This window comes from Nycticebus coucang, chromosome 6 (assembly GCF_027406575.1).
Source record: "Nycticebus coucang isolate mNycCou1 chromosome 6, mNycCou1.pri, whole genome shotgun sequence".
Classification (NCBI taxonomy): Eukaryota; Metazoa; Chordata; class Mammalia; order Primates; family Lorisidae; genus Nycticebus; species Nycticebus coucang.
In genome coordinates, this window is record NC_069785.1 from 120,018,134 (window position 1) to 120,043,650 (window position 25,517).

The 25,517-nt window shown below is 38.2% G+C and overlaps 1 protein-coding gene and 1 long non-coding RNA gene across 10 annotated transcripts in view; one reads left to right on the forward strand and one right to left on the reverse strand.

Annotated features, from left to right (window-relative positions):
• Positions 1-25,517, reverse strand: part of CADM1 (cell adhesion molecule 1) — a 336,966-nt gene that overhangs the window by 180,380 nt on the left and 131,069 nt on the right. The gene's annotated exons all lie outside the window — the stretch shown is intronic.
• On the forward strand, positions 3,695-8,300 carry LOC128587480 (uncharacterized). The gene is made up of 3 exons (XR_008380602.1): positions 3,695-4,025; positions 5,252-5,382; positions 6,178-8,300. It is a non-coding gene; the product is annotated as an uncharacterized LOC128587480 (long non-coding RNA).

Consider the following 25,517-nt stretch of genomic DNA (forward strand, 5'->3'; position numbering starts at 1 on the left):
GACTTTCCTGGTGAACTATTACTTAGGTAATAGAACACTTATTTCATGTCATTATTAAATTAAACTTTACCTCTGGGTCTTTAAAAGGCTAGTAGTTCAACTTCCCTTTTCTGACATGCAAGAAGATTCTCCTAACACGAAAATATAAAAGGGCACTTTTAACCACTGTGACAATTCTGCCAGGCTGCTTAGTACAATGGAATATTTTGTTCAACTGAAGAAAAAAATGTACATTAATATACTTTTGTAAAGCATACTGTTTCTCATGTAAAGAAAAGTTGAATGCCCTTACTATACTGCCATATTACAATAGTTTTACATCTCAGTTAAGTACACCCAAAGTAAGTTTCAAAATCATTCACCACACCAATCGTATATCATGGCATAGATTTAACAAATAGCATTGTCCTTTACACAACTACAATCTATTTGGAGACAAAGAAAAACATCTGACAAAGTGGTGCATGAAAATAAGGTGAATATAATTCTCTGTTTCCTTTTTCACTATTTTAAGTACTTTAAGGAAGTTCTTCAGGGATGTATTCAAAAGAACAGATCATTCATTTTTGGAAGTTAATTACATATTATTAAGTTCCAACTATCATGAGAAATCAGTGTGAGCATTTGGGCTGTGCTTGACTACTGAAAAGACAAACCACACCAGGATTTGTTAAAGGTAAGGTAGGTTGGTACTAAAGCCACACATGTCTATTATTTCTAGATAACTTTAACTACCAGAATAGAGTTGACATGACTATTACAAGTTTTCTAAGTTTGCTAATAAAGACAGTAAATTACTGGGCTGAAATCTGTCATTTGTTAATCAAATTTAATAGTAATTTCTTCCTGCAGACACATGCAGAAGACAAATTATCAATTTCTGTAAATCATAATTAGTTCAGAGGCAGATTCCAATTCTCCTAAAGATTAGCTCTGTGCAGTTTAAATTAAAGGTAAATTGTAGAAAACCTTAGCCTTCGCTGAGGTTCTTGAGATCTTGGCTTATGAGCACTTGAAGATGTGTGGTAGTAATTCAAAATGCTTTTACTTTTTCATGTTCACCAATGCCAATTTTCACTAAGTGCACAGCCAGGAGACTGAACGGAGGAGGATCAGGTGCTGTGCGTTCCCCCATGTGGATGGCTTTGCTGTCACTGAGATACGAGCCCCTTTCCAATCTTTAATTTCCTTTAAGAGTGGATCAAGTGCCGCGAGCAAAACTGCTCACCATTGCTCTTGAGGTGCTTATTTAAAAAGAAATAAAACATGATTAATTTCAAGTGCTTTACAATTAAAAATATATGACAGGAGGGTCATCTGGGCAGTTTAACTACCTCGGGAAGGGTCGCAGGCCCGTGTAGTCTGAGAAACCCCAAGCTAGCTTCAGTGTGTGTATTTATTGTCACTGGTAGCATATTAGATTATTAAAAGGGACATGCTAATGTGACATTTTACTATTACAAAGGAAACTCAGTACTAAAATTAGAGCATAAATCAGGCAGCTATACTTCCAGACATGCAATCAACTCTGTCTTCCAGTATTCCTTTACGCATCGAGAGGTTATATCCAATTTCATTTTGTATTTATTTGTTAACTATCTATGTCGCTCCTTTCTAAGTTCAATGTGAGTAACAAAAATGTAGCTACATCTCAGTAAAACAGCTTAGGTTTAATGCAGAGAAAGACAGACCATTAGGGCGTCAGAAAAATATACTTTAAAAATCAAGACTAAAATATAAGCCTATTACTTTTGAATATTTATCCAGATTACATTTCATATGCAAGACTTCTTGACAAAGCTCTCTTCTTCATCGCAGGAAAAGTATCTATACCCATAAAATAGTAAAATCTGTCTTTGAGAAAGAGTGCAACGATCCAATAAATTCTGTTCTCCAAATTATGGCTAGTTTGGGGGTGTAAGCGGCAGACAACCTAAAGTACATCATTGTCATGAAATAATAATTAGCACTGTAAAAATAACCTCTCCACTGCCTCAGCTGACTAATGCACAATTCCTGTTCAAGCCCATATTTCAAGTCTGAAAGTCACCACATGAAATTAGCACTTTCATTCCAAAGTCAGATTCTGTTGGTATTTTTGCCTGGAAGGAAAGGGAAACCGTTTTAATACTCTCTCACTAATCCAAAATAGCAAAAACTTTGTCATCTTTGTTGCTTAAAGGAAAAGCTAGGCAAGGCCTTGGTCCAGAAGGAGATCACCGTTCTCTCTATTCAACTCCTCCCTGCTTCAGGTTCTAGGTCCCCCATCAGTGGAGGAATTAAGGACTCAGCTCTTGTTCAGACTCTATATGTCCATGGAATTGTGGGGCAGGCAGTTCATAGTATCAAGGCCAAAGTCAGGGACTTGACACCACATGGGCCAGTTTTAACCCGGTTCACTGCCTTACTATCCGTAATACGAGCTGTACGATGACAAGTGCATGTGATTCGGTGGATACTCATCATTAAAAAGGGAAGTGGCAGGGAAGGAGGGGAGGGGAGAGCCAGGGAGATGCAGGGCCCTGTAGAAATCCTAAAAGTGCTCTGCCTCCCTATCTCAGAATCTATGACCATTATCTTTTTTATAAAAAGCACAATATATTCATGTCATATGTATTTAAGCATCAACAGGAATACACAGTAATTAAGAAAATGGCTGGCTAATTTATTCTCAGTTTGTCCTATAGTAACTTTCAAAAAATTAACTAAATCTGTATAAAACTAAACAATGCTTAGGAATTAAACACTATATTTCATGCCTTGAAAGAACTTAGTGCATTAGCAATTAGCATTTTCTTTGTGTTGAATTCATTGAATTTATATCATCCTTCAACACTGTTTAGCTAAAGCAAACAAAAAACAAGAAAATCACATTATTCTTTCCAAGCCGTATAAAAGTGATCTAGAAAGTCACGTTTAAAATCGCTATCATGGATTAGCTTTAGGCAATTATTTCACTTGCCGCATTCTTTTACGAGAAGTTAAAAAAAAAAAAAAAAAAGAAAAGAAAAAAAAAATCAAGCTTCTTGCCTAACAAGAAAAATGAAATCCCATTAGTTGTGTCTCCAGTGTATATTAACATTCCTTTTGTTTAGAAAGGTTAATATCCCCCAAATAAAGGAGCATACAGTGCCTGTTAAAATAATTACATCATGACATTTTAGAAAGGTTGGCAGATAGACGTGGCTGCAAGCAGAGAAACAAACAAAAGTAAAAGCGAATACTTTTTAAATTATCCATGACTTCAAAGGATGGAAAGCACTGGAAATTCCACCATGTTTGCAATTTCCTGCCGGCTTGTCTGGGCTCTGGTAGTTGGCTTTTCTCCCTCTTCAATATCTTTCTGTCATAGAAACTTAGGACGATGTACCTTCATGCTCTAAATCAGATGATCTACTGTCTGAAAATCAGGAAACGACAAATCTGACAACAGAAGAATTTCACAACAGATAGACGGGTGACAGCACGAGGCACCAACATTAAACCCGGGGATTTCATGGGCACTTGGGCTCCCAAAGTATAGCATTTGGGGTCATCATAGAAGAATGATTTTTCTACCCGAGGCAAGCTGATCTAAGGGCCCAATATCAGGAAGACTGAAACCAGGGAACAATTAAAAGTCTTAAAACACTTTGAGTTTTATGTAAACAAAATACAGAACTCTGACCCTAATGCTTGATGCTTGGGGCAAAAAGAAAAGATTCTCCAATAAGTAAATTATTAATCTTTCAAACCTTTGGATATGGCAAACATTTTTTTAACGAAGAATAGGTATACTAGAAACCTAGAACCCTATCTCGAGCTCTCTCTCTCTCATTCTCTAGGGCAGAGAAGCTCCTCTGGAACTTCAGAATGGAGTGTCCTGTACCCTCAAGTCTCCCAGCAAAGCAGTGAACAAAAAAAGAGAAGACAGAGATGAAGAGAAAGAAAGACAATGGTTTACTTCACCACCACTTAAACCAGAGAAAGCGTCCTCAGTTAAGGAGAGCTCAGCCTCTGGACAGCAGGTCAGGGGATCTAAGTGAGTAAGTACTTTAAGAGGCTTATTAATATTCCCAAAAGTCATAGAATGCTTTACATCAGCAATTCCCAATAATACCAATAACAAATTGTGCATGGGTAGTGATGAAAAAGCTGCTGCCTTAACAGTCTAGGTAAGAATCCAGTATCTGTAAAAACAAATTAAGAGGCCCCCGAGTTACCGTAACAAAATACCTAAACTAGTGTAAATCTATGAAAGGGAATTCAGTGTATATCTATGAAAGGGAATTCAGTGCAAAAGCCCTTCCCAGCTTTATTCAAAAGCAGAGTGCAAATCCCTTTGGCAGAGGGCTTTTCAGCACTGAATCGTGTTTCTAAGGCCCCATCTCACGCAGACACAGTGCCCCACGCTTAAGAAGCAATCTGCACACACTTGGTGGATGAATGAACGGGCAAACGATTTATATGGAATAGTCTTCCAGAACAACCTCTAACACATCTAAAGTGACATTTTTATTTAACTGGCACAGGCTATGCAGAGTGCTGGCTAAAATAGAGACAACATTTTCTTTTCCCAGAAGCCAGCTAAGAGCTTATCTCCAGGAAAAAAATATTAGGGAGTGAGCCATGTAAATTCCTTTCTCTTCCATATTCAAGGAATATGTGTTTCTAAATAAGACAGAAGGAGAAGAGGTCGGGAGAGGAAAGGGAGTAAGAGGGGAGGGAGGGGACGAGGAGGAGGACGCAAAGCGTCTGTTCAATGCTGGGCACTGTTCTCTCTCAGTATTTCACACCATCCAGCTTCATCATCACAACTGCCACATGGAATAGACATTCTTATTATCCTCATCTTACACTTGAGGTAAAACAGAGGTAAGTATTCATTCAACTAGTGCCTGGCACAGTCAGATTTCAAGACTTGGCAGTATAGCTCTACGGTCTATTTTTAACCTACATTGTACTGTTCATAACAGCACTGTCCAACAGAAATTTCTCAGATGATGGGAATGTTTCATATCTGCCTTGCCCAATACACAAACTAGTAGCAACATGCAGGGACTGGAGTTTTGCAATGTAGTTGATATAACTGTGGAACGGCAGTTTAAATTCTACTTAATGGAATTTAAACAGCTGCGTGTTACTATTTAAATTTAAGTTTAATTCTGCCAACAGTTTGTTATAGTTTTTTGTTGTTGTTCAACTAATGTAAGGCCTGTCACCCTTTTTGAAATCAACTTAGTCGGCCCCTCTTCTCAATTTTGTTCTTTAGGGTGGTTGCCCAACGAGAAGTAAGACAGTGAGACTTGAAATAGACCCAAAAGTTGAAGGATCACTTGGGTTCACACCTAAACCCACGATCCAATCCAACTTTTACCAAAGCTCTGCCTTGAGACCCAGGGTGTAAGTATTCAGATTTTTATTCTGTTCTTTCTTGCACTAGGAAAGGAGGGAAGCACGTGGGTAGAGGTGATTGGCCAGATAGGGCTTAAACTTTCCTGGCTCTCTAGATAACGCAACCGGATTCTTAACAATTAGGAAGAACAAAGTATTCAGTTTATAAGGATTGTTCAGCATATGAAAGGAAATGGTGTAAAACAGATTAGGCTAAAAGACTAAGTTGTGGCCAGAATGATAGCCAATTTAACTAAGTTTTCCACGTCCAAAACAGTGGATGTTTGTTCGGTTTAAATCACAGTCAGGACAGTAAACACCTAACCTTTAGCACAAAGTAAATAATAAATATTTAGGGCGGCGCCTGTGGCTCAGTGAGTAGGGCGTTGGCCCTATATACTGAGGGTGGCAGGTTCAAACCCGGCCCCAGCCAAACTGCAACAAAAATAGCTGGGCATTGTGGTGGGCACCTGTAGTCCCAGCTACTGGGAGGCTGAAGCAAGAGAATCGCCTAAGCCCAAGACCTGGAGGTTGCTGTGAGCTATGATGCTACAGCACTCTATGGAGGGTGATGGAGTGAAACTCTGTCTCAAAAAATAAATAAATAAATAAATAAATAAATAAATAAATAAATAAATATTTAATCTGGTGGCAATATCTAAGCTGACCTGGAATCAGAAGGGGCTAAAGTCAGGGAAGACAGTTTACAGGCTATTACAATAATCTAGCGTCGAGGTTGATTTTTAGAAATTATTGATGAGGGTGAACTGATTTTTTTTTTTTTTTTTTTTTTTTTTTGGCCAGGGCTGGGTTTGAACCTGCCACCTCTGGCATATGGGACTGGCGCCCTACTCCTTGAGCCACAGGCACCGCCCGAGGGTGAACTGATTTTAAAGATATGGGGAAACTATCATTTACTAAGGATCTACTATGTGCTAATCCTGCTAGTGATTATGTCCATCAGTTTTCACAACTCTACATGAAGCATGATCATTCATGCTGTCAAGGTAAGAAACTAAGGCACAAAGAATATGGAACGTTCCCAAGGTCATACAGCTGGTAAGAGACCAAGTGGATATGCGATCCTAAATGCACCTAGGACTAAGCACCTTCTTCTCACCTACACAACCCTGAGTTCTTAAGACCTGGAAATCAAACAGATAAGAAGCGGAGGATGTCAAGAAATACTGAAGGTTGCTGAATCTTGGCGATGAACTTTTTAATAAGTCAACCAACAATTTCTAAAGGACCTGGTTGAAATACTGTTCAATATGACACAGTCTTTTATGTGAAGGGATTCGCAGGTGGCCAGATAATTACAAATAAGGTGACTTAAGCCTGAACAAAACAACAAAGAGGTCATGAGAAAAAGCAAGTTCATGTACATAAGAAATCACTCTTGAAACTATAGGACTGTAACAATTAGATGTTTTCAAATAATACTGAAATTAAGGATAACGATGTCAGTCTCCAGAGTGTTCTTCCATACTATTAAAAAGAACTCTCAACAAATTAGTAATCATTAACTTAATTATAAGATATTATATATTCATTTCATTCATCACCAATACACTGCAGGAAGTACTTCCCTGAGCGTCTCTAATGCAACCTCCTATGCCAGTTAAAAGAAATCCTGTACATGCCCATTTCCCTCCTGCATGAACAAAAACACTTCTCTATATCCTGGAAAAGTTTAATTTGCTAGAATGGCATTAATAGAAATCATCAAACTCTAAAAACTCAAAACCTTCAGCATTTTCAGTCCAAAACACAAAAGATAAGGAAATAATTAATTCAAAAGTCATCTCAGGAGAAATCAAGATATACGCAAACTACCCACAGATCAAAAACTAAAACAGATTTAGTTCAACTTCAAGTCGCTAATACACATGCACACGCATACTCAGAAAGTGGGCTGATTGCTGAACTGTTAATTTTCTTTTTCCCTTTTTTGAGGTGCATTATTTATAATATAGCTCACATAGGGTGCAAAGTTACTAGCCTATTTTATAAAATAAGAAACAAGGCCAGTATGATCAAGTTATTTGACTTAAACAACCTGTGATTTTAGAATTGACAAGCAAATATTAAAAGTACAAGCAACTGTCATCCAGCTCGTATCTCCAAAAGCAGAACTAGAGGAAAATAAGGCAAATCCCCTCTAAGAGGGACAAGTCATTTACCCACAGCCCTCATAAGCCCTCAGCACCTAGCACACACCCTGACACCCAGTGGGGCCTTGATGACTATTTTTTGAATGAATAAATGACAAATAAAGAAATGTTAATGAAAGATGAGTCTGGTGAAATCAGTGGTATATTCCATTTCCCTAGAAGGAATTTAATTTTAAATGGGGCTATAAAGCATTCAATGTGTTTTTCTTTTTTTAAGTACCGCAGGGAAAAGGGTGGTCCATAGAACACTGTGACCTCCATCTAATACTACACGAGAAAAAACTGAGAACTACTTTTAAGCTGAACTCAAAACTTCTGTCAGTGCTAATAAGTTCAATGCACTACCATAAAACACACATACACCACAGAAGATAAACTGATGTTATAATAGCTTTAAAAAAACTCAACTGCCTGAGGAAAATAGATAAGTATTTTTAAAAATGTAACATGAAAAAAGCCAACAATCCCATATATCAATGGGCAAGAGATATGAATAGAACCTTCTCTAAAGAAGACAGATGAATGGGTAACAAACACATGAAAAAATGTTCATCATCCCTATCTATTAGAGAAATGCAAATCAAAACCATCCTGAGATACCATCTAACCCCAGCGAGAATGGCCCACATCACAAAATCTCAAAACTGCAGATGCTGGCGTGGATGTGGAGAGAAGGGAACACTTTTACACTGCTGGTGGGACTGCAAACTAGTACAACCTTTCTGGAAGGAAGTATGGAGAAACCCCAAAGCACTCAAGCTAGACCTCCCGTTTGATCCTGCAATCCCATTACTGGGCATCTACCCAGGAGGGAAAAAAATCCTTTTATCATAAGGACACTTGCACTAGACTGTTTATTGCAGCTCAATTTACAATCGCCAAGATGTGGAAACAGCCTAAATGCCCAGCAACCCAGGAATGGATTAACAAGCTGTGGTGTATGTATACCATGGAATACTATTCAGCCATTAAAAAAAATGGAGACTTTACATCCTTCGTATTAACCTGGATGGAAGTGGAAGACATTATTCTTAGTAAAGCATCACAAGAATGGAGAAGCATGAATCCTATGTACTCAATTTTGATATGAGGACAATTAATGACAATTAAGGTCACAGTGGGGGTGGGGGAAGGGGAGAGCAGAGAGAGAAAGAAGGAGGGAGGGGTGGGGAAAGGAAGAGCAGAGAGAGGGAAGGAGGGAGGGGGGTGGAGCCTTGGTGTGTGCCACACCTTCTGGGGTCAAGACCCGATTGCAAGAGGGACTTTACCTAACAAATGCAATCAATGTAACCTGGCTTATTGTACCCTCAATGAATCCCCAACAATAAAAAAAAAAAAAAAGTAACCATCACAAGAATTATACTCTACAACCAAAAGGTGGAGAGAGAGTATTCCAACCTTGTTACACCATGACAATGCAAACATTCTGTAATCCCTTTTTGGAATTTTAATACTGGCCTACAAAATTCAGCTGGCTTTTAAAGCAACCTAACAAATAATACAACTGTGAAGAAAATGTAAATATATGCTCTTTTCATCCCCCTCCTGGCACAAAATCTAAAATGTAACAACAGAGAAGCAATGTCCTTCAGGCCTCCCAGGAGCTCCAGCCAGAAGTGCTGGCGGGAGCCCAGGCTCCCCCAGAGGTGTCTGCCTGCTCAGATTCGGCTTCCAGCAGGCTAAACACAGCCGCACGTGATAAGACAACTCTGTTTTATTAACACCCCGAAAGTAAACAAAAGGAGAAGGATTTTCCCCCTAAGAAGACTTTCAGCACCCGACTGCCTTCATTTTTAAATGTTTATTGAACAGTGTGTTGGGAGTGGGGTGCTAGGACCTGAGTCTAACACATTGCAAGTTTCCAGTAAAATTCCATACAAACAGCGAAGGGTGGAAGTGCGAAGGTCAACGTCACCACAGGCTTTGGATGAGGCAGCCTTGACCTCAGTGTTGTCTCCACTCACTAGCCAGTGGTCTAAGGCACGTGACTTAACTGCTGGGTGTTCTGTTTCCTTTTCTGTGAAATGGGGGCAATAAGATCGTCTTTCTGAAAAATAAGTCGTGAAGATTCATAATGATGTGTTTTTAGCATAGGACTTGGCGTGAAGCCAAGTGTTCAGTAAAGGATAGATCTCTGTGCTAGAGCTAAATCATTATCTATTAAACCTATTTAATGAGTACTTAGTAGGTCCCTCTCACAGGTTAGGCACTAGGAACACAGATAAAACCGAAAGAGCCTGTCTTACTACTTTGAGAGACAGACAGTAACTATTAGCTGATTACAATGTGGTGAGTGCAGTAAAAAACTACATGTTTTTCTAACAGCTTTTTTGACGCATAATCAGTGCATAAGAAAGTCCACATATGTAGGTATGTAATTTAGTAAGTTCTGAAATATGTATGCAACTGTGAAACATCACTACAACCAAGAAAACGAACGTACCCATCACCTCCCCAAACTCTGGTACCAATGCCTTTTCCCTACACTACCGCCACCCACCATCTCTCAAGCCGTTCCTTGAGCACCTGTTCTCACTCATTATAGTTTATTCCCCATTTTTAAAAGAATTTTATAGAAAAGGAATCATACAATAGTCACTCTTTTTAGCTGGCTTATTTCACTCAGCATAATTGAGACTCACCTATGTTATATCAATAATTTGAAAACATATTGGACAATAAGATTCCTCATCTAGGGTGGCGCCTATGGCTCAAGGAGTAGGGTGCTGGCCCCACATACCGGAGGTGGCAGGTTCAAACCCAGCTCCAGCCAAAAACTACAAAAAAAAAAAAAAAAGAAAGAAAGATTCCTCATCTAGTCTACTCTATATACAGACCCATACCTTTTCCTTCCATTACCATCTTTTCCAGCAGATTCATGCCTGTGAACTCTGAGGAGTACAAATAAATCTAAAGTGAGCCACTTTTCCCAGAGTTCTCTTCACAAATGGAACATGCCAAAGACTATTTCCCTATTGTTCACTGCTTTACCCATTAAGTATCTCAGACCAACCACTATTTTTATTGTCAGAATATAAAGATAAATGTTTTGCACTTCCCACATCAAGCAAACAAGACTAAAATGAGTAATCTTGAATCAATCACCAAAGCAGACGCTCAAGATAGTTTTGTGTACACAGACGCATTATCACTTTTTAAAATACAAAATGAGCGCACATCTGGCTTGTCATAGATGGTAGGAATTTTTGAGAAACTGTTCTACGGACGTCCTAGGATCTAAAATACTGTTCCTATGAAGGCTGACAATTTTCCAGCTGAGTGGTCAAGTACACTACTCAAAGGCATGAACTTCTGGGAGAGCACCCACACGGAAGGCAAGAGTGCTTCCTTACAGCAGATTTTTAGGTAACTGCGGGATATACAAACTGGATTAAGAACTCGCTTTCATTTCTACCTCTAATTTCTTATATACTATCTAAGTCATATAATGGATTAAGATGAGATGTAACTCTCAGGCACCAAGTCCAATAACTGGTGAATAGTAGGTACCCCATGAAGCAGGGCTGTGAGAGTTTAACACGCCTGATAAAAGACGTAACACAGTCATATTGGTAACTTCTTTTTTCTTTTTATATATATATATTTTTTTTATTGTTAAATCATAGCTGTGTGCATTAGTGCAATCGCCTGTACCCATTCTAAGATGCACCATAGATGTGGCCCCACCCATTACCCTCCCTCCACCAAAACCTCCCCCCTCCCTTCCCCTTCCTTGGCCCTTTCCTCATAGTCTCGTGCTATAGTTGGGTTATAGTCTTCATGTGAAAGCTATAATTTAGCTTCATAATAGGGCTGAGTACATTAAGAAATTGGTCCCTCCCAGAGGACACTGAATCCTACAGTGTTAAATGGTCATTCAACAAAATCCCACACTGCCCATGTGCTCAGCACCAAGCTGGTCAAGAAGTGAGTGACGGAGACATTCACTGAGTGTCTACTACGTCCCTGGCACCAAACAAGACCTTTTAAAGGATGAACAAGGTAAAAGGATCTGACTCAATTCCTATTGAATAAGGTAAAAGGATCTGACTCAATTCCTATTGAATGTTCTAACTTTACTTAGTTTAAATGTAAAACAATGGGACATACAAACACTTATCAACTTGCTCTGTATTATTTCAAATACAATTTATCGCCCTGTAGGGTTAAGTCAGAAACCCATGATAATAAGGGTGTGCTCACACATGACATTACACAAGCTGCACACAATGTTCAGTTAGCCTCACAGTTCCCTCGATGTCTCAATTCCTAAATGTCCTTCACTTAAACATCTTTTGCGATCCTTGAACGACAAGCCCAGTAATGGCAACATCCACCGGTTGTGTGCCTACTGTGCGCCAGGCATTGCCAGGTCAAACTGTCCAGTCCACTCGCTGGGAACATTAACCACATAGAAGAAAGCATAACTAAGCCATTCTTTGGAAATAAAATAACCTACCTGTTATTCTGACATTTGCTTAAATCACCTTCCTAAAAGCTGATGTTGATACTGTATCTGTTACTGAAAACTTTAAGAGCACTCAAATCATCACAGGACAGCTTCACGACAAACCATCCGCCTAAAAACAACTTGTACTTTGTGCTGTCTTGTAGCTGTGTCCAAACCAAAAACAGTCAGTGAATTTAAATGATATTGTCCATAAGAGCGTCACATACTTAGGTATAGATGAAAAGAAGCATTTGCCAAAACCTGCTAACACTGCTTGTAGGATTAATGGTAACAGGGCCTGTGCATGAACAGTGTCAAACGGAAACTAGGGGGAGAGGGGGAGAGAGAGACGGGGGGGGGGGGGGGGGAGAGAAGGGAACTGTATACACAACATTCCAGCTGAAATCCTAGATTAAATGCTGACACCCCAAAGGCATGTAGGTTAAGCAACTGCAGCAGATGAAAATATTTCAAAGCCAGATCCATTTCCTGTTGAAAATTCCTTACATTCCATGACTAAATCCTAAAGGCCGGGAGCAGCATTGCCATCTCTGATTGTGCTGATACGCAGAGACAGAGAACGGGACGGTAGGTAGGTCGTGCTGTTAGCAGAACCCCTAGACAGAACATGGCTGCAGTCTTAAGGCAAAATGAACGTGTCTGGAGGGCAGTTCCCACGTCTGCGAAGAAAGAGTGACAATAGTGACCTTGAGCCCCTTTTAAAGGTTCTTCTGCTTTAAAAGCTTACTGGGTTCCTATAGCCTAACAAGATCCAACCACAATTTCTTTTTAAAATTTTAATAACACAGCAAGATGAAGATGCCTTGATATATCTATGGTCCTCACGGCAATCACTAATGTTTATGGAGTACAAAAGTGCTAGGCATCCGAAGTACTCAAACTACGTTTTAGCTTGTGATTTCCATTTTGACTAAGAGTCCCTAAAACACTCCACAATGTCTGTATATAATTGAGAATGCCTTACTTGTCTCAAATTCTGCTAAAAAGGGGGTGGGGAGAGAGGCTGCTAGCACCTTGAAGCGAGTAAAACAACCCCTCCTATCACATACAGCATTGAATCACCATCAATATCAAGTTCTTGTCTGTGAAATCTCATTAGCAAATTACCCTTTATAATCTAGAGCAGTGGTTCTCAATCTTCCTGGTGCTGCAGCCCTTTAATACAGTTCCTCATGTTGTGGTGACCCCCAACCATAAAATTATTTTCGTTGCTATTTCATAACTGTAATTTTGCTACTGTTATGAATCGTAATGTAAATATCTGATATGCAGGATGTATTGAGGCCACCCCTGTGAAAGGGTCGTTCGACCCCCAAAGGGGTCGCGCCCCACAGGTTGAGAACCCCTGATCTAGAGCTACTGACAGGTACAGAGATATGCAAAGCCGGGTACATGGAGATTCTCTGGCCAAAGAGAAGTCAGTAGGATTATAACGAAGGAGTGTCAGTTCATCTACAGCCCAGAAGGGGAATCTGAAGGGATAACTCAGGTTCTACCTATGACTTACCCAGCTCTTACTTGAATAAGAATCCCAGAGTAGGCTCAGCACAGTAGCCTCTGAATATATTGAGTGAACCGTGTCTTCTTGAACTTGACCCTGAATGGTGTATAGAAACCATTATTCATGATTGCTTACGGTTTCTCCTCGTATTTCATATTTGACTGAGAAAAAAGTGGTTCTACCAGCCAAATTAATTTCAGGGAAAATTCATACTACGTCTTCTGACTGTGTGGTTGTGGGAGAGAGGGAGGGGGGCCATGGGCATAGCCCCCCGATACACTCCTATATGCCAACAGCCTGCCAAAAATCACACGCTCAAACCTTCTATTTCCAGATGCTGAACAAATTTAAACTCTGTTGACTGAGTTTGGGAATAGGTAGTTTGTCTCATTTAAATACTGGAGTAATATTATTCAAAAACAAGTTCTAATATGGCCTATAATAAACTCCTCACTGAGGTTAATGATGCCTACGCCTGTGGGATACTGATGAGGCAGGATCGCCTAAGAAGCACTCAGAATAAAATAAAATGAAACCAAGTGCCAGAACACAGTCCATCTCCTTTGCCCTGTCTTGTACCATGGAGAATTAATTAGATTAGCCATTTGGAATATTGATTCTCAAAAAAAATGTACTTTGATATCAGAAAACAGACCATTTTGTTTTCACCTTTCAAACCTGACAAGGTTTCCTGTTTTCTATCTTATCTTCGAGAGAGAAGGCAGCTAAGTACAATTCCCATATGCCTCAGTGCATTGTGACCAAATCAACAAAAATAATTTCAATTAACAGATAAATTTCTGGCTTCGTTGGCAGGAAATTTACTTAAAATTGTTTCAGGGAAAAGCCTGGAGAATAATAGTGTGAACAGATTATTACAGAGTTTTTTGTGTGTGTCTATTATACGGCCTTCCATATCGAGGCAGATCCTGGCAGAAACAGATGGTCCAAGTCTCTATTTAACAATGAATGATTAAAAGCAAAGGAAAAGAGGCAAGATACTATTTAATCCTTCTTCACAAATAAACATCAATAAAGCAGGGAGGTCATTGAGTATTTTTCCATTTATAACCCCAAAGGAAGTACTCTTCACTAATTAACTGTGTACCAGTAACATCATTACTTTTGGAAATCCCATGCAGACATTAATTCTATTAGAAGGCTACCCAGAAAATGGATCCTCCAGTCAACCATCAAGCACCTATGAGGTGCTAGGTTACAGGAACACAGAGCAAAGCTGCCATTATCTGTCGAAGGATCTGAACTTCATTCACGGATTTCAAGTCCTTACCAACAGAAAAATCACAGAGATTTGTCCAGTCCAGACAAATCTTCCATTAAGGATCAATCATACCAGCCAAGAGGCTCGGGCTCTTTAGGCCTCTTGTCACTACACTCAAAGTTCTTTTGGCCCCTTTGAATAAACCTGGCACCAGTTCCATGAGCAGCAGGATACGGTGTCGCTAGTGCCAAAATACCGCAAGCATTCAAGCACCAGTGACCTTAAATCGAGGTCATTATTACCATCTCCTACCGTTTCTTGACAGTTGGCTGCTGTTCTCTGAATGTCAGAACCCTCTATTCTACTGAATCATTTTAACTTGTGAACCAAGGTTGCTTAAGAGTGCTCCAGGTAACATCTTTCCAGTATTAAAGAAAACAGTTCCTTCTGTCACTAATAAGAAATGTGTTAAGAAGGATTCAGAAACCCCGGAACGGTGATAGATTTGTGCGTTTGCCAAGTCTATTTCAGGGTAATTTTCCTTTTTAAGCAGAAATCTGGGTGAGCAAGTTAAAAATAATAGAAAGAATGAGATGGATATATACAACAGCACAATAGAGAAGGGTTAAGATGAACAGAAATCTGTGTCCCTAGATTCAAGGTCCACTGACCATTGTTACCAAGCAGCCAGGAAAGCGGAAGAATGCCTCCGTCCCTAATGGGAAAGACTAAGATTGTTGGACTCTATTAGTGCTTTCATTGGTGCCTGAAGGAAATGACCTTAGGATTGCATCTTCTTATAATATTGGGTGCAGTCACACACTAAACCATATTCAATTACTGCGCTGAACAGTAACATGTTATACGGTTGGCAGCCTAGGACCCATAGGCCATCCCACAGGGCTACGAGGCTGTCCCATCTAGGTTTGTGTAAGTACACTCTACACATGTAGGCACAATGTCAAAATTACCTAAGGCCACATTTCTTAGAACGTATCCCCATCATTAAGCAGCGTATAACTATCTATCTGTGGTCTCTGTCAGTGAAATTTTAGGTATGTTCATTCTTATTCAGGCAAGGAGTGTGTCTCAATCTTACAAACCTACAGTTCTTGAATGATTTGCTTCTAGACCCCTCTTTTCTAAGGCCAAGTTGTTTCAAATGCTCCTAACATTTATGCCCGTCCTTAAGTCTCTTTTACACTTGAAGATCTCCCAATGAACATTGTCTTGTCTCCTCCTTCCACTCCTTTTTCCCCCCTTTTTCTCAATAAACACTTCCTTAAATCAACTCCTCTGTAGTCCCAACAGAAACAACTGGACTCGGTCTTACAGAAGCACACGTCTATTATGGCCATAAATGTCACCATTTTAAAAGTCCCCATGCATTTTCCATGGTGGAGAAAAATAATAGACCCTTGGAAAGGCGTTGGGGGTGGAGGGTGTGGAGGTGGAAAGCAACCTTATATTTAACCAGTTGGGTAGGGGCAAGGTACTCCCTGGCAATATTATACTTCTGACAAGGTACAGGGTATCTATGACACTTCTAGAATCCTATCACCATCAGCACTAGACTTAAGTTGTTGACAATTTCACCTTTCCAATTTTATTTGATATTTGGCAGCACATCAATCTCTACTTTTGAAAATTTCTGAATACCCTCAAAATTCTACCCAGTAATATACTACAAATAGGATATAATAAGTATACAAAGTAGTAAAAATATACAATTCAGGACTTACAACATCAATGTTGGCACGTACCTCCTTTAATAAGAGTTTCAATAATATTTAGTTAATTACATTTGGCTTTTAATTTAGAAAAGAAAAGGGAAAACAGTGTTAAACATTAAATTGCTTATCAGCTTTTGGCTGCGAGCTATTTAGAGATGTTTACGGAAAAACTTGACAGGTTTAATGAAACAATGATGGCCATTCCTTCTGTGAAACATGCCAAATGATGGTCAGGTTTTCTAAACAGTCTTACCAGTAGACCTCTCTAGTAAGCCCACATACTATATGTCTGGTTCCACCAGCCAAGTCATTGTTCACTACAAGTTCACTGGGTATGTTTCCAAACCTGTTTTTTTCTAGTTGTGTTTAATAAACAGCAAGTAAATAGATGATACCATGTAAATTAATAAAATATGAATTTAAAAAGCAACTGATATATGATTTCTATCAAAATCAGGCAGAATGTTTGAATGGACTTCAAAAAGATGAATCATTATGAAGATGACTGAATCAGAGGTAAGTTAGACAACTAAGAAGTTCTGGGAGAATTTATAAAGTCTACAAGGATTCTGCACTTAGATTGTTTGACATAATCTTTAGATTACCATGCCAATTTAGAGACGTAGATTAGAAATCATAGCGATTAACACTGAGGAGGTGGTTCATGCAAGAAAGTTCCAACTAGCCCTTGACTTAACATCAAATACTGGCAAATTACAAAAAGAAAAACATACGTATATAGATATGGATAAAAAATGTTAACCTGAAGAGTGGAAGGTTTATAATTTCTTTTGACTTTTTAATCAACTATTAGCATCAATCAAAATGGAAAAGAGACTGTTAACAATAACTTTTTAACTATCTCATACATTAGCTAAGATGTTATGAGTACAGCAAAACAAATCATTTCTGTGGATTCAAATTTAAGAATATGTTTTAAATGTATCCAAAAAATGCTGAAATACCCATACTACTCATCTTGCTTAAAAGTTTAAGAATCATTTTTCAGGACAAGAGCATTCAAAAATTCTGTCTCACCTACATGGGAAAATTTTACCCAAGTGTCGCATAATGGTCCCCATGACCATCGGCACAGGTGTCTCCTGAGTGGGCCCTTCTCGGAACACACAGTAGGTTTCATATAGGAGAGCCAGGGTCAGTCTACCTACTGTGTGCTAGTATCTTCATCCAGATCAATGGCTCCTTTTTGCCGGGACGTATTTATTTCTTTCACTAGGGTCACGTGTCATCATACAGCGTTCCACAGATAGCACTGTTGTTTCTGTAGTCTGCTCTGATCATATAACATATGCGCATTTGGAATCATCAGAAGGAAACATCTCTCTTCAATACAAAAAAAGGGTGAAAAAAATACTTGCTAAGCAAATTGCCTGTTTCACTGGCTCCTTGGTAGGAAAAGTCAGGAACCTACTTAAATATTTATTTTAATTCCTCTGGCTAAGATTCTGACATGCAAAAAATACAAAATGCAGAGCTTTTTAGTGTCAAGTGATGTCCAAAGCAACAGGCAGTGCGTGTTACAGGCAGGTCACCTGTAAGGGATTTTGTAAGGTGGTAAAGAGGGTTAGTCTTCTAGAACCTGGGCATTCATATCCCCTGGGAGATCTGAAAAGCCTCTTTCTAAATACAGAGAAGTTCTAGCTTTTTTACCTTTCTTCCACACATCACAAGAGCATGAAAAGAAATAAGTCATTTTGCTACTGAGTTTGTGTCATCTAACAAAGGCCGTAGAGGAGAAAAACAAGAGAAATAGCATTCCAAGAACAGATTTGTGTTCAAATTTCTTAGAACACGCATTACTTCCAAGTAGGTCAAAGTAATCTACAAAAAAGAAAGAAGGAAAGAAAAAAGAAACCCACACACAAAAACAAAACAAAAACACTTTCTAAAGGTAGCAAATCAAAATGCAGAGAAAATTCAAAATACATGACTTACTCAAGGTCATGGTGAGTCAATGTCAAAAAAAGACCAAAATTACCTTTACCTAAAGTAATCTTTCTAAATTATTTAGAGAATAATAAGAGAATTCATGTGAAATGGTCTGAAATGTGCTGAGCACTTTTAAACTGTTTTACAGAGGGTCAATCCTTTCTGTGACTATCCCAGCATCCTGCTGGTTAGAATTTGGAATATTTCAGACCTTAGATGGCTCACACAATGCAACCCATACATTCTAAAGAAAACAAAAGTCTTAATGATTTATGTAAATCAGGGCACAGGGGCAGACACCTATCATTCCGGCTACTCAGGAAGTTAAGGCACCTGGGATCAGGTGTTGCGGCTGCAGTGATCAATGATGGTGCCTGTAAATCCAGGCTGGGCAACATAGCAAGACCCTAAATCTAAAATTAATAGACGGTGCCTCTAAAAATGATAATAACTTATGCAAGAATTTCCAAGGCTTATCTTTTGTATGATATTCGGCATATTGCGAAAGATTAAAAAACAAAGAAGATGTGCTGGCTAGATACATTTTCTTTCAGAAAAGTATCCAAGGCCCACAGGGAATTGGTCTTTGTGTAAAGAACCTTTCCATTTACTTGAGTTACTTACTCTACAGAGTACGGAGCTATAAATCAAATCAAGAGTTTTCTTTCACATGCTCTTTTTAAATGATCATGTAAGTTTTCTCTTTATTCCTATTGTTAAAATACTGCACATTCATTATAAAAAATGAAACAGAAAGGAAGAAAGGAACAAAGAGAAATAACATGAATTTTGCTACCCAGAGTCAGCCACTGTTAATATTTTCTGGTATTTCCTTCCAGGTTTTTTTTTTTTCCTATGCATTTTTGGCACATTTATATATGCATAAATTTTTTATATTTTAATAGCATTTTAAGAGATTACTCAAGCTGTCTTATGATTTCACTTCCTGTAGTTTAATAAACTTTAATCAATCCTCCTGTGCAAATTCTAAGGGCTTCTTTTAAAGAGAAAGTAAGGTCATCTCCAGAAATAGACACTTTCTTTTAATGTCCAAATTTAAGTGAATCTTGAATATAAGAAAAGCTCCCATTTTCCATATGAGGTGATCTCTTCCAAAAATGAACTGTGGGATTCTTTTTTTACAACTTGTTTACATTAACTTTTAAGGCGAAGACCGAAATGGCTAAATGTTTGTGCATTAACTTTTAAGACGAAGACCGAAATGGCTAAATGTTTGTGCGTGGTATTTCCTTCATTCAGTTGTAGGCACGTGTTCAAAATCACATTGTGTTTTATGAAACATAGTTAACTCAAAAAAGGATTTTGTCTTCTTTCCTCCTCACATTTCATTAAGAACTCTCTGGGCACAAAAGTATCTTTACTATCACTAGAGTCACTTTTTTAGTGATACTGTCCTGAGCAAATCCATTTCCCTTCTAGGTTGTTTGATGTATAGCACTTTTTAAAATTCACATATGACGTGGTTATCCTAAGTACAATTTGCTAAATGGTCTGGCCATTTGCCGACATTAAGTCCTGCAGCATGTAACTGTGATCACCATAGCAATGACACTTCTGGTGGTGTTTTATCTGTTCTAGAAAAGACTTCTTTACAATAATTCCCAGCACTTGCAGTTATGACATCATGCCCAAATTACTAAACTTGTGTTAAATTTCTTTCCTTCTTTTTTTAATGTGATTTTGCCAACTGATTTCTTTAAGCATCATAAGCGAGCATTCATGAAAGGCCATTTCCATGCTCAAAATAAAGTAGTATATAATTGAAAGATTATCTGCAATATAACAGCCTGTATAAGAATTTGTCCATATATAATGCAGCATAATTGAGCGACAATATTCTATGGGGAAAACTAATATTAGGGCATACCCCGTAACAAAAACACATCAATAACCCATAGTAATCGTCCTCACAGCATGTTTTGGTTTGTGTCTTGTGTTCCTATCCACCTGCTGGTTCACATGACTCTAAGACACTACAACAACCACATTGTGGGGTAAATGAATCTGAAAAACCTCTAGTACAGCACCATTCAATGTCACAACATCAGGAACATTCTATGTATTCTAACAAGGTAGCCACGTACCACATGTGGCTATAGAGCCCGTGTGGTGCCTTGTGCTACTAAAGAACTGAATTTTTAGTTTTAGTTACCCTTAAATTGAAATAGCCATAGGTGGCTAGAGGCTACCCGGTGCATAACAGAGTGGATAAAATCCTTAAAACAATATTTAGGTAAACAATAATAATTTGTTAGATGAACCCAAAGAAGAGAGGCCTCTCTTCCTTAATAAAGCATCAGGGAATCACTGTAAATAGCTGATTGCCCCAGGCACAGGAAAACTAAAATGCCTCTAACCCAGCATCGCGCAAAACTGCCACCAAAAGAAAGATCCTTTCCACAATCCAAGCACATATTTCCCAGGGCACTTTGCTTTGAAACCTTTGGGAAATGTGAGAAACATTAGGGAAGCTATCATTTTATGTTTAAACTGTCCTAGAATTCTATAGGAGTGGTTAGTTGGTTATTCAGAGGGCTAATACAAACTGAACGGGTAATAGTTCAGAATCCTGTTTGCTGTAAGAAGTCTGGCAGAGATGTACTGTTTAATGTAAATAAAAACAAGTCACAACTTTCTTTTTCTTTTTTTTCTTTTTTTTTTTTTTATTGTGAAATCATAGCTGTGTACATTAATGCGATCATGGGGCACCATACACTGGTTTTATAGACCGGCTATGTTAACCCGTGTGATGAAAATGTATCAAACAACTTTATTTTTCAATGAAAATTTAAAGCTAGAAAGAAAAAACATCTCTCAAATATCTGGAGAATGAACAGCCGATAACTTACAGAGTGAATTAAAATATAAAGTTCTAACTACGCATAAAATTCTGAACAAATCTCAGGGCATACTGCTGTCCCAGAATCTCTGTAATGAAAGAAGTAGATTTGCAATCATACAACACATTAACAACAGAAATATAGTTCAACCACCTCAGTTACGTGAGATTTCTCATTTCATTAATATGCTTACAGATCTTACCTGTCTACAGCATTGATTAGAAAGAAAAAAACAGCACTGCGTCTGATCAGGCTTCTGACTCTAATATTAACTGAAGGGAGAGGCATAAGCAAAAATTGAGTTACAATACATAATTCTGAAATGCTGCCACTGAATAAAGACTTAGCACTGTTTCCTTCCTTTTCCATTTTCTTTGCAACAAATCTGTCCTTTAAGAGTAAGATGTTAAGATATGACTTATCCTTGCTGAAGCCATCTCCTTATAAATGCAGATCTCCCAACAGGCTTCACAGCCCTGATCTCTTCCTTCAAGTTGTCTTGCTCCTGATTCAAGCAGATAATTTTGCTCTCTTTAATCCAGTGAAACTGAATAAGTTCTTGGCACTTCAAAAAGAATTACAGGAACAGAAATTCTCTCTCCAGACAAGTATAGGTAGGGTTCTAATCTATTGATGGGTAATGTGTTTCTTACATTACCACGAAGCCACCTAGAGCAGTTAAAAAGAGATCAGAGCAGATGTACAGTTCTGAGGCCTTCAGCACAAACTGTACAAGTTAAAAGGAGAAAGATTCAGGTTCACAAAACACCATACTTGAAGTATAACTTGTGGCTGCTATTATACATATGGTTTGAATGTTTGTGTCCCCAAAATTCGTACGTTGAAGCCCTAACTCCTGACGTGATAGTATTTGGAGATAATTAGGGTAATAAAGTTGTGGCTGGGGCCCTCATAATGGGATTAGTGTCCATAAAGGAAGAGATGTCAGGCCAGGGGTGGTGGTTTACACCTGTGATGCCCAGACTCCAGGAGGCAAGAGGATGACATAAGCTCAGGAGTTTGAGGTTACAGCAAGCTATGATCATGCCACTGCACTCCAGCCTGGTCTCTTTATAATAAAAAGAAAAAAAAAAAAAAAAAAAAAAAAAGGGCTCAGCATCCGTAGCTCAGTGGTTTTGGCTCTGGCTTCATAAACTGGAACTGGAAGGTTCAAACCTGGGCTGGGCCTGCTAAACAACAATGACAACTACAACAACAACAAAAAATAGTTGGGTGTTGTGGCGGATGCCTGTAGTCCCAGCTACTTGGGAGGCTGAGATGAGAGAATCGCTTAAGCCCAAGAATTTGAGGTTGCTGTGAGCTGTGACGTCATGGCCCTCTACCAAGGGCAACAGACAGAGTGAGACTCTGTCTCAAAAAAAAAAAGAGAAACAAGAAAAAGGAGAATACACCTCAGAGAGCTTGCTCTGTCTTCCTCTCTCTCTCCTAAACACGTAAACACATAGAGATGGGGCCCCGTACAGCCAGGAGAAGTGTCTCAGAATGAAAATGACCTTTCTAGAAACTTGGCCTTGCCCTTCCTAGCTTCCAGACTGTGAGAAATAAATCCCTGTTGTTGAAGCCAGCCAGTCAACAATACTTTGTCATGACAGCCCAGGCAGACTACACGGCTGCATCTTCAACTTGGGCTTCAGAGTCATCCACCCTGATCCCTTTATACCACCAACCTCTAGATCAGTGATTTTGAACCAGTGTGCCATGAAAATTTTTAGAGATAATTAATTAAATTATTTTTGAAAGCAATTCAAAGCACAGTGATAATACTCTTTTTTTAACTCTTTTTTTTTTTTGGATCAACATAATTTAAGTGAGCAGTGAAAGTTTAACTGTAGGTTCAAGTATGTCATGAGATAAAAAAAAGTTGAAAAACACTGCTCTGGAGGAAGAGTCAGAAGCACCCATGGCAAATCCTTAATGTCACCACAACTCAGCTATTAAAGAATTCTGACTGACTCTATAACCTACCTTTAAAACCAAGAAAGACTTCTATAATATTTCCCAACAATATGAAGTTAACAGGGATCAAATTTACTTTCCTACCCAAAACAACAATTACCAAAAAAGGGGGGAGGGACAAAATAAAAGAGTTAACGGCACATTACCTTTAGATCCATATTACAAAAAATGTTCAAGTCATCAGACAGAAGGAAAAAGATGTCGGATAAAAGTTAAGGGTCTAGAGAGAGGAATAAAATATACCAAAAATGCACTTTCTAAATTATAAATATATAAGAATTTTCTATTATTAAAACATTTTAAAATATGTATTTACATTATTTATTTTTAAAAGATAATTGAATGAGCACTAATATAAAGAATTTATAGTACATGTATAAAAGTAAAATGTTTGACAAAATTAGCACAAAGGACAGGAGAGAAAGACGGTAGGAAACATACGCTTCCCACACTACACATGAAATGGTATAATACCATTTGCAGATACTTTAATATACAATAAGCCCTAAACAGCCATAAAAAAAGAATTATAGCTAATAAGCCAACAGAAGAGATAAACTGAAATTATAAACAATACTAACACAAAAGGCAAAAAAAAAAAAAAAGAAGTAAAAGAAAACAAACAAATAAGACAAATAAAAAACAAATAGAAAGATAATCTAAATGAATCATGGCAATATTAACATTAAAAATAAATGGCCTAAATACCATATTAAAAGGCAGCAATTGTTAGGTTGGAACTTTTTTTTTTTTAAAAAAAAGAAGACCAACTATATTTTTACTATAAGAAAATCACTTTAAATATAAAAACAAATAGGTTAAAAGTAAAAAAAAAAAAATAAAAAAAGACAATAGCTACATCACATGAAAACTAAGACCCAGCGTAAAGGCTTCCCTTAAGCATGTATCCGGAGCTCTGGTGTCTGACATCCTCCTTTGTAAAACGCTGGAATGAAGTCACATGACAAGGGCTAAGAAGAGTAGGGGAAAAAATGCTCATGCGAAGTTTATTTTTGTATCTTTTACAAAATCATCCATGAAAGTATGATTCATTGTTACAAATATTCCTTAGTAGGATCACATAATATATTCTTCACAGAATTCAATGCCAAGAAAATGCCTGCATTCCACGTGAATTCGTGTGCTTTCTTTAATCAGATAAGTATTCCATGAGCCAAAGTTTTTCCTTTATGTCTTGGCTAACAAACAGAAAGCTCAAAGCTAAATTTAGTGCCAAACTAAATTAACAGAGTTCTCACTTCCTTCATCTAATTGGTTTTTGACCTTTTCTAAAATTACCTTACTTGCATTGTAATTTTGGAAGCTACATTGAATTCCTTTTTTTAAGGAGTCTGTTACAAATCATGCTCTTTAAAAGGAGGAATACCAGGAATCAAATGTAAGTATCTGCTCCACCACTTACAGGATGTCTGACCTGAAGCACAGAGGTTGAATAATTGCCCTGAAGTTCCATTTTGCACTAGAAATTGAGAATAACAGCAGTCACTTGGCCTCCCTCTCAAGAATGCTGAAAAAAAATGTGAAAGTTGCAAATTTAACACAAAACAAAGCTAATAGTAAGTAAAGTTAAAGGATTATCCAAATTGATGTGGTTGTATTTTTAACCAGATGATGACTCATGATGAGTCAGTTCCAGGTTAAGTAACTCTTTTTTTCTACCTACTGTCAATATAAGTCAATTAAGAGATAAGTGAACCAATGCAGAGTTATAGTCTGTTCTGAAAGAGAAGCAACAAAATGGCCAGCTAGAGGCAGATTCTAGAACTCTGAACACACAAACAAGGAAAGGGAGTAAGAACAAGGAAAACACTGATACTCCCGGGTGAGCCTGGATGAAAAAAGACGCAGCCCAAACCAGGCCTGGATCCACAGAAATATTAAAACTGGGCCCCACAGGCTTGTGAATACAGGTATGCGCCTGTAAGTCCTTTGATTGTCAATTAACATTTCTGCATAAGAGGAAAGAAAGGGGACGAGGGCACAAGGACATAAATTGCTCTGATATTTTATCAACTAAGAGTTGCCCTTAAGCAAATCTACTCCAGTACCAGGCTTTCTGCTCAAAGCAATGGGGATTCTCTCTCTGGCCTCAGGCAGAGCCTTAGTTGTGAGGTTCACCTTGTACGTGAGCATTCCAAGTGGTCAAAGATAACTGCAGCCAGGTTTTCACAGAAGTAAGATAACTAGATTTTTCTAGCAGATGTATAGAGCAATGAGTTAAACATGAGTTCAGA